The sequence below is a fragment of the Lagenorhynchus albirostris genome, chromosome 19 (assembly GCF_949774975.1).
Source record: "Lagenorhynchus albirostris chromosome 19, mLagAlb1.1, whole genome shotgun sequence".
Classification (NCBI taxonomy): Eukaryota; Metazoa; Chordata; class Mammalia; order Artiodactyla; family Delphinidae; genus Lagenorhynchus; species Lagenorhynchus albirostris.
Genome location: NC_083113.1, coordinates 1,652,998 through 1,663,132, shown reverse-complemented (window position 1 = coordinate 1,663,132; position 10,135 = coordinate 1,652,998). Strand labels below are relative to the sequence as shown.

Genomic DNA, 10,135 nt, shown 5'->3' with positions numbered 1-10,135 from the left:
CTCTCCACCAGTTTCCGTTTGACTCCTGCCATGCCCCTTTGACTCTTCTTCCCGTGGACACGGGCTCATTCCAGGCAGTGGTGGCATTTGGAGACAAGGCCCCGGATGCCATGTGGGAAGACTGGGAGGCACACGATGCCCCACAGAAGGAGGGGTAAGGATGTGGGTTTTGGGGTAGGGTTGGCCTTACTGCAGGACGCACGGGTCCTCAGGTGAGTGGTCCCTGTCTCCAGCCAAGGGGCCCTGTTAGAGGAAGCCTTCCCTGAGCCTGCCTTCCTTCTGCAGGAGGTGGGGGGCAGGGGGTGGGCGGGCTAGCCCGGGAGATTGGTTGGGGGCTAAATTTGGCCTGAAGGTTTTGCTGGGGAGCCCAGGTGCCCTCACATCTCCCATCTGCTGTCCGTACACCCCGGTGTACACCTGACTGAGGTATGCCCAGAGCCGACCTCTGATCCCATGCACAAAGCAAGCACTCCCTGCTGGCTGGACCTCTTGGGCCATCGTGGGTACCCGTAGCTCTAGGTTCTCCTGGGGGTGGCCACTGTGGGTGTACCTGACCAGGGATGCTGGTCTGCTCCTGCTTGGCTATCTGCACCATTCAGTGTAGAATCAGAGCCAGAGGAGAGATTGACTTTAAAGGACACTTCTGGGCATATTAATCACGTTAAGGCTGTACACGGGTCTTCTCTTCCTGGCTGGGGTCTGGCTGGACACGGGGTGATTTCCAGCGGTGCTGGGCACGGAACCGGGCCCCGGGCGCTGGGGCCGGAGCGGGACCCAGTCCCCGGGCGCTGGGGGCGGAGCCGGGCCCCGGGCGCTGGGGGCGGAGCCGGGCCCCGGGCGCTGGGGGCGGAGCCGGGCCCCGGGCGCGGAGCCGGGCCCCGGGCGCGGAGCCGGGCCCCGGGCGCTGGGGGCGGAGCCGGGCTCCGGGCCGCTGGGGGCCCTTCGGCTTCGGGCCAACAAAGAGCAGCCCGGATACCCACGCCCACGGCTGGGCCTGCTGGTCCCTCCGTCCTTCTGTCGGGCACAGTGTTCACCTCCCCCTGCTGCCCCGGCTGGCCTGTCTCCTGTCGGGTGGTAAGCTCTTCGTCCCAGCCGCCATCTCCCGCAGCTAACACCCCTTCTCCAGCCTCGGGGATGACCCAGGACCCTCCCTGGGCTCCCCGCCTGCCCCCCTTGGTCGGTGGCCTCAGTCCCCCTGTGCTGACAGGTGAGTGTTCCCTCCAGACGCTCCCAAACGCTTCACCCCAACATCCTCCCCGGGGTCGGCCCCATGTCCTGTCGGGATGTCCCCTGTCACCAAGCCCCAACTACATGGCGAGGGCAGGCATCGGGCTTGCAGCAGGTACCGCTGTGTATCCTGCTGTATACACAGGCATGACCCTGCCCCAGGGTGCAGGAAAGGCAGCCCTATCTCAGGATATGGGGAGACGACTGACTGACTACAGGGCGGACGTCAGCTCTCGGCGCACTAGGCAAGAGCAGCCGGGTTCTCGCTCCCTGGACCCTTTCTCACCTGACTGTGACCCGGCTTTGTTCCCACCCCCGTTGTCCCTCCGTTGGCCTCGCTCTTGTGAGCAGAGCAGGACAGTGTGGTCAGCGGTCACAGGCTGAGGCACAGGGACACTGGCTGACCCGCGTGCACCCATGCTGACCCCACGGAACGGGCATTGCACCAGCCTGTGTGGTGCAGGTTCACCTGCCCACAGAGAGGCCGGGCCTCTGTCCTGGCTCCAGAGGTCACCTTGAGTCTGACGGGAGTGTCCGTGCTCCATGGGCCTCGCTCCAGGCTGGTCTGTGCTGACGGCGTGATACACAGTGGGGCTTCCTTCCCCGGGGGCTGGAGGCCGAGGTCGGGCACATGGTGGTCCTCATGTCGACATGACCGACCCCAAAAACCCTGCACCTCAGGATTCAGGAGGGCTTCCCTGGGTGGCCACACCCAAGGGACCCCCGATGCTGCTCCTGACCTCTGCCCTCGGCTGATTTTAATCTACACCCTAAGCAACTCTGTGCCAGCTGCAGAGAGAGGGGGCTTGTTCACGCCCCCCCCCAGCGCACGGGGCCCTCGTGGACAGGCCCCTCCCAGGGTATGGAGCTCACCTGGGCAGGTACCCAGCAGCCCACGGGGCCCTCGTGGACAGGCCCCTCCCAGGGTATGGAGCTCACCTGGGCAGGTACCCAGCAGCCCACGGGGCCCTCGTGGACAGGCCCCTCCCAGGATATGGAGCTCACCTGGGCATGTACCCAGCGCACGGGGCCCTCGTGGACAGGCCCCTCCCAGGGTATGGAGCTCACCTGGGCAGGTACCCAGCAGCCCACGGGGCCCTCGTGGACAGGCCCCTCCCAGGATATGGAGCTCACCTGGGCATGTACCCAGCAGCCCACGGGGCCCTCGTGGACAGGCCCCTCCCAGGATATGGAGCTCACCTGGGCATGTACCCAGCGCACGGGGCCCTCGTGGACAGGCCCCTCCCAGGGTATGGAGCTCACCTGGGCATGTACCCAGCGCACGGGGCCCTCGTGGACAGGCCCCTCCCAGGATATGGAGCTCACCTGGGCAGGTACCCAGCAGCCCACGGGGCCCTCGTGGACAGGCCCCTCCCAGGGTATGGAGCTCACCTGGGCAGGTACCCAGCAGCCCACGGGGCCCTCGTGGACAGGCCCCTCCCAGGATATGGAGCTCACCTGGGCATGTACCCAGCGCACGGGGCCCTCGTGGACAGGCCCCTCCCAGGGTATGGAGCTCACCTGGGCATGTACCCAGCGCACGGGGCCCTCGTGGACAGGCCCCTCCCAGGATATGGAGCTCACCTGGGCAGGTACCCAGCAGCCCACGGGGCCCTCGTGGACAGGCCCCTCCCAGGGTATGGAGCTCACCTGGGCAGGTACCCAGCGCACGGGGCCCTCGTGGACAGGCCCCTCCCAGGGTATGGAGCTCACCTGGGCATGTACCCAGCGCACGGGGCCCTCGTGGACAGCCCTCTCCCAGGGTATGGAGCTCACCTGGGCATGTACCCAGCAGCCCACGGGGCCCTCGTGGACAGGCCCCTCCCAGGATATGGAGCTCACCTGGGCATGTACCCAGCGCACGGGGCCCTCGTGGACAGGCCCCTCCCAGGGTATGGAGCTCACCTGGGCAGGTACCCAGCAGCCCACGGGGCCCTCGTGGACAGGCCCCTCCCAGGATATGGAGCTCACCTGGGCATGTACCCAGCGCACGGGGCCCTCGTGGACAGGCCCCTCCCAGGGTATGGAGCTCACCTGGGCATGTACCCAGCAGCCCACGGGGCCCTCGTGGACAGGCCCCTCCCAGGATATGGAGCTCACCTGAGCAGGTACCCAGCAGCCCACGGGGCTCTCGTGGACAGCCCTCTCCCAGGATATGGAGCTCACCTGGGCATGTACCCAGCAGCCCACGGGGCCCTCGTGGACAGGCCCCTCCCAGGATATGGAGCTCACCTGGGCATGTACCCAGCAGCCCACGGGGCCCTCGTGGACAGGCCCCTCCCAGGATATGGAGCTCACCTGAGCATGTACCCAGCAGCCCACGGGGCCCTCGTGGACAGGCCCCTCCCAGGATATGGAGCTCACCTGGGCAGGTACCCAGCAGCCCACGGGGCCCTCGTGGACAGGCCCCTCCCAGGATATGGAGCTCACCTGAGCAGGTACCCAGCAGCCCACGGGGCTCTCGTGGACAGCCCTCTCCCAGGATATGGAGCTCACCTGGGCATGTACCCAGCAGCCCACGGGGCCCTCGTGGACAGGCCCCTCCCAGGATATGGAGCTCACCTGGGCATGTACCCAGCAGCCCACGGGGCCCTCGTGGACAGGCCCCTCCCAGGATATGGAGCTCACCTGAGCATGTACCCAGCAGCCCACGGGGCCCTCGTGGACAGGCCCCTCCCAGGATATGGAGCTCACCTGGGCAGGTACCCAGCAGCCCACGGGGCCCTCGTGGACAGGCCCCTCCCAGGATATGGAGCTCACCTGGGCATGTACCCAGCAGCCCACAGGGCCCTCATGGACAGCCCTCTCCCAGGATATGGAGCTCACCTGGGCATGTACCCAGCAGCCCACGGGGCCCTCATGGACAGCCCTCTCCCAGGATATGGAGCTCACCTGAGCAGGTACCCAGCAGCCCACGGGGCCCTCGTGGACAGCCCTCTCCCAGGATATGGAGCTCACCTGGGCATGTACCCAGCAGCCCACGGGGCCCTCATGGACAGCCCTCTCCCAGGATATGGAGCTCACCTGAGCAGGTACCCAGCAGCCCACGGGGCTCTCGTGGACAGCCCTCTCCCAGGATATGGAGCTCACCTGAGCAGGTACCCAGCAGCCCACGGGGCTCTCGTAGACAGCCCTCTCCCAGGATATGGAGCTCACCTGAGCAGGTACCCAGCAGCCCACGGGGCTCTCGTGGACATGCCCCTCCTAGGATATGGAGCTCACCTGAGCATGTACCCAGCAGCCCATGGGGCTCTCGTGGACATGCCCCTCCCAGGATATGGAGCTCACCTGAGCAGATACCCAGCAGCCCACGGGGCTCTCGTGGACAGCCCTCTCCCAGGATATGAGCTCACCTGAGCAGGTACCCAGCAGCCCACGGGGCTCTCGTGGACAGCCCTCTCCCAAGATATGGAGCTCACCTGGGCATGTACCCAGCAGCCCATGGGGCTCTCGTGGACAGGCCCCTCCTAGGATATGGAGCTCACCTGAGCAGGTACCCAACAGCCCATGGGGCTCTCATGGTCAGGCCCCTCCCAGGATACAGAGCTCGCCTGGGCAGGCACCCGGCAGGGCTGGGCACGCAGGAACCGTGCACATAGCCCTCATTGCAGAGCACCCCCAACTCACCTGTTGGTCAGAGCTGACCCTGAGCACCTCAGAGCAGGACCTGAACTAACAAACAGCAGCTCCTGGACAGGTCTGTGACCCTGGGCTTCACTCTGTGTGGCCTCCCTCCACCGCGTCTTCCAAAGGCTTCCAGTGCCGCCGGGGCACCAGGCCTCTGTCTCCACCCACCACCCCTCCTCTCCCTGACTCCTGGGTTCCTCTCATTACGAGAGGGTCTTCTTAAAGTTGTCTCCCATTCATGGACCAGATAAAATGATTAGAAAACAGGACTTCCCTGGTGGCGCAGTGGTTGAGAGTCCGCCTGCCGATGCAGGGGACACGGGTTCGTGCCCCGGTCCGGGAGGATCCCACATGCCGCGGAGCGGCTGGGCCCGTGAGCCATGGCCGCTGAGCCTGCACGTCCGGAGCCTGTGCTCCGCAATGGGAGAGGCCACAGCAATGAGAGGCCCACGTACCGCAAAAAAAAAAAAAAAAAAAAAAAAAAAAAAATTAGAAAACAAGCCAGAGCTGCAGCCCCTTGTCTATCCTGACTCAGGAGCCCACACCTGTTCCTTGGACCTGGCCGGTGCAGCAAGGCCCATTTTCTGCAGCTATGAGCCCCTGAGGGGCGAGGATTGGCTGACCTGGGCAGCCTGACCGTGCCGGTGAGCCCTCCCCAGGTGTGCGTGGGCTGAGGTCAATATAAACACCGCTCCAGGCAGCAAGAGCCCCTGCAGCTGTGCCTGACGCCATATTCTCTGCCCCGTCAGCAGTCTCGGGGCTGGGCTGCTGGGAGGGAGTGAGGGGCCACGGATTTGTGGGTGACCCGGTGTGAGTGGGGCTCTGCTGGACTTTCTGCAGGAGTTGCCGGGCTGCCACCTGCTAAAGAAGAGGATGTGTCACCCATACCTGCCGCTGGAATTTCTCCCCGGGCAGAGGTGAGGAAAGAAAAAAGCAGTGGGGGCCGGGACAGGAGGGGTATCTCAGGCAGGGAAATGGAAAGATTCCAGAAGAGCGCCCGCGGCCAGTACCATCCCGGCTGGCCTGCAGGCACCAAGTCGGCCTGCGTGCTGTGGCTGGGGTGGCTCCACGGCCCTTCCTGTAGGCTTTCAAGTCCTTGCACACATTCGGGTGTTTTACCTGGGAAGGGTGGGAACAGTTCAGCAGCAGCTGGCCTGGGGCTCAGCTCACGTTTACTCAGAGACGCCTCGGCACGGTCCCCCAGCTTTGCAATGAGGACGCTCCTTGCGGGGTGGGGGGCTGCTGGCTGCATGCGAGACGATTCCCCACCTCTGACCATCTTCAGAATTGTTTACTGCTGGAGCAAGTGCCCTGATAGAGTTTTCATCTGTATAACTGGTGGGTTCTGTTTTTTTTTTTTCTTTTTTGGTTCAAGGTAGGTTTTATTGCTCTTTTTTGTATTTATAGATATAAGCATGGAAATAATTCATTCATATAAATACATCTATGGGAAGGGAAGAACTTTATTTTCTGTTTTATTTTTAAAATTTTATATATTTTTAAAAATTTTTAAATTTTATTTTTTTTATACAGCAGGTTCTTATTGGTTATCTATTTTATACATATAAGTGTATACATGTCAATCCCAGTCTCCCAATTTATCCCCCCCACCCCCCGCCATGGCGTTACCCCCTTGGTGTCCATACGTTTGTTCTCTACATCTGTGTCTCTATTTCTGCCCTGAAAACTGGTTTATCTGTACCATTTTTCTAAGTTCCACATATATGCATTAATATACAATATTTGTTTTCCTTTTTCTGACTTCACTCTGTATGACAGTCTCTAGATCCATCGACTTCTCTACAAATGACCCAATTTCATTCCTTCTTATGGCTAATAGTCCGTTGTATATATGTACCACATCTTTATCCATTCGTCTGTCTGTGGGCATTTAGGTTGCTTCCATTACCTGGCTATTGTAAATAGTGCTGCAATGAACATTGTGGTGAATGTGTCTTTTTGATTTATGGTTTTCTCTGGGTATATGCCCAGTAGTGAGATTGCTGGATCATATGGTAATTCTATTTTTAGTTTTTTAAGGAACCTCCATACTGTTCTCCATAGTGACTGTATCAATTTACATTCCCACCAATCGTGGAAGAGGGTTCCTTTTCTCCACACCCTCTCCAGCATTTGTTGTTTGTAGATTTTCTGATGATGCCAATTCTAACAGGTGTGAGGTGATACCTCATTGTAGTTTTGATTTGCATTTCTCTAATAATTAGTGATGTAGAGCAGCTTTTCATGGCTTCTTGGCCATCTGTATGTCTTCTTGGAAGAAATGTCTATTTAGATCTTCTGCCCATTTTTGTATTGGGTTGTTTGTTTTTTTAATATTGAGCTGCATGAGCTGTTTATATATATTGGAGAGTAATCCTTTGTCCATTGATTCGTTTGCAAATATTTTCTCCCATTATGAGGGTTGTCTTTTCGTCTTGTTTGTAGTTTGCTTTGCAAAAGCTTTTATGTTTCATTAGGTCCCATTTGTTTAGTTTTCTTTTTTATTGCCTTACTGTAGGAGGTGGATCAAAAATGATCTGCTGTGATTTATGTCAGAGTATTCTTCCTATGTTTTCCTCTAAGAGTTTTATACTGTCCGGTCTTACATTAAGGTCCCTAATCCATTTTGAATTTATTTTTGTGTATGGTGTTAGGGGGTGTTCTAATTTCATTCTTTTATATGTAAGTGTCCATTTTTCCCAACACCACTGATTGAAGAGACTGTCTTTTCTCCATTGTATAGTCTTGCCTCCTTTGTCATAGATTAGTTGACCATAGGTGTGTAGGTTTATCTCTGGGCTTTCTTTTTCTTTTTTTTTCCTTTTACACCTTCATTGGAGTATAATTGCTTTACAATGGTGTGTTAGTTTCTGCTGTATAACAAAATGAATCAGCTATACCTATACATATATCACCATATCCCCTCTCTCTTGCATCTCCCTCCCACCCTCTGTATCCCACCCGTTTAGGTGGTCACAAAGCACCGAGCTGATCTCCCTGTGCTATGTGGCTGTTCCCAGTAACTATTGATGTTACATTAGGTAATGTATATATGTCCATGCCACTCTCTCACTTTGTCCCAGCTTACCCTTCCTCCTCCCTGTGTCCTCAAGTGCTTTCTCTACGTCTGTGTCCTTAATCCTGTCCTGCCCCTAGGTTCTTCATAAACTTTTTTTTCTTTAGATTCCATATATCTCTGTTAGCACACGGTATTTATTTTTCTCTTTCTGACTTACTTCACTGTGTAGGACAGACTCTAAGTCCATCCACCTCACTACAAATAACTCAGTTTTGTTTCTTTTTATGGCTGAGTAATATTCCATTGTATATATGTGCCAGATATTCTTTATCCATTCATCTGTCGATGGACACTTAGGTTGCTTCCATGTCCTGGCTATTGTAAATAGAGCTGCAATGAACATGTTGTACATGACTCTTTTTGAATTATGGTTTTCTCAGGGTAAATGCCCAGTAGTTGGATTGCTGGGTCGTATGGTACTTCTATTTTTAGTTTTTTAAGGAACCTCTATACTGTTATCCCTAGTGGCTATAGCAATTTACATTCCCAGCAACAGTGCAAGAGCGTTCCCTTTTCTCCAGTAAATGCCTCTCCAGCATTTATTGTTTGTAGATGTTTTGATGATTGCCATTCAGACTGCTGGGAGGTGATACCTCACTGTAGTTTTGATTTGCATTTCTCTAATGATTAGTGATGTTCAGCATCCTTTCATGTGTTTGTTGGCAATCTGTATATCTTCTTTGGAGAAATGTCTGTTTAGGTCTTCTGCCCATTTTTGGATTGGGTTGTTTGTTTTTGTGATATTGAGCTACATGAGCTGCTTGTAAATTTTGGAGATTAATCCTTTGTCAGCTCCTTCATTTGCAAATATTTTCTCCCATTCTGAGGGTTGTCTTTTCGTCTTGTTTATGTTTTCCTTTGCTGTGCAAAAGCTTTGAAGTTTCATTAGGTCCCATTTGTTTATTTTTGGTTTTATTTCCATTTCTCTAGGAGGTGGGTCAAAAAAGGATCTTGCTGTGATTTATGTCATAGAGTGTTCTATGTTTTCCTCTAAGAGTTTTATAGTGTCTGGTCTTACATTTAGGTCTCTAATCCATTTTGAGTTTATTTTTGTGTATCATATTATGGAGTGTTCTAATTTCATTCTTTTATGTGTAGCTGTCCAGTTTTCCCAGCACCACTTACTGAAGAGACTGTCTTTTCTTCATTGTATATCCTTGCCTCCTTTGTCATAGATGAGTTAGCATAGGTACGTGGGTTTATCTCTGGGCCTTCTATCCTGTTCCATTGATCTATCTTTCTGTTTTTGTGCCAGTACCATATAGTCTTGATTACTGTAGCTTTGTAGTATAGTCTGAAGTCAGGAAGTCTGATTCCTCCAGCTCTTTTAATCTCCCTCAAGACTGCTTTGGCTATCTGGGGTCTTTTGTGTCTCCATACAAGTTCTAAGATTTTTTTGTTCTAGTTCTGTAGAAAATGCCACTGGTAATTTGATAGGGATTGCATTGAATCTGTAGATTGCTTTGGGTAATATAGTCATTTTCACAATATTGATTGTTCTAATCCAAGAACATGGTTTATACCTCCATCTGTTTATATCATCTTTGATTTCTTTCAGCAGTGTCTTATAGTTTTCTGAGTACAGGTCTTTTACCTCCTTAGGTAGGTTAATTCCTATGTATTTTATTCTTTTTGTTGCAATGGTGAATGGGATTGTTTCCTTAATTTCTCTTTCTGATCTTTCATTGAATGCAAGAGATTTCTGTGCATTAATTTTGTATCCTGCAACTTTACCAAATTCATTGATGAGCTCTAGTAGTTTTCTGGTGGCATCTTTAGGATTCACTATGTAGAGTACCGTGTCATTTGCAAACAGTGACAATTTTACTTCTTTTTTTACAATTTGTATTCCTTTTATCTCTTTTTCTTCTCTGATTGCCATGGCTAGGACTTCCAAAACTATGTTGAGTAATAGTGGTGAGAGTGGACATCCTTGTCTTGTTCCTGATCTTAGAGGAAATGCTTTTAGTTTTTCACCATTGAGAATGATGTTTGCTGTGGGTTTGTCATATATGACCTTTATTACGTTGAGGTAGGTTCTCTCTGTGCCCACTTTCTGGAGAGCTTTTTTTATATCATAAATGGGTGTTGAATTTTGTCAAAAGCTTTTCCTGCATCTATTGAGATGATCATATTTTTATTCTACAACTTGTTAATATGGTGTATCACATTGATAGATTTGTGTGTATTGAAGAATTCTTG

General features: G+C 53.8%; 1 long non-coding RNA gene across 2 annotated transcripts in view; it reads left to right on the top strand.

Moving 5' to 3' along the window:
- The first annotated feature begins 1,070 nt into the window (after positions 1-1,070).
- LOC132509460 (uncharacterized) overlaps positions 1,071-10,135 on the top strand; it is a 67,517-nt gene continuing 58,452 nt past the window's right edge. For both annotated transcript variants that reach the window (XR_009537010.1, XR_009537011.1), the window contains exons 1-2: positions 1,071-1,207; positions 5,695-5,771. This is a non-coding gene — a long non-coding RNA (uncharacterized LOC132509460). The remainder of the gene's footprint in view (positions 1,208-5,694; positions 5,772-10,135) is intronic.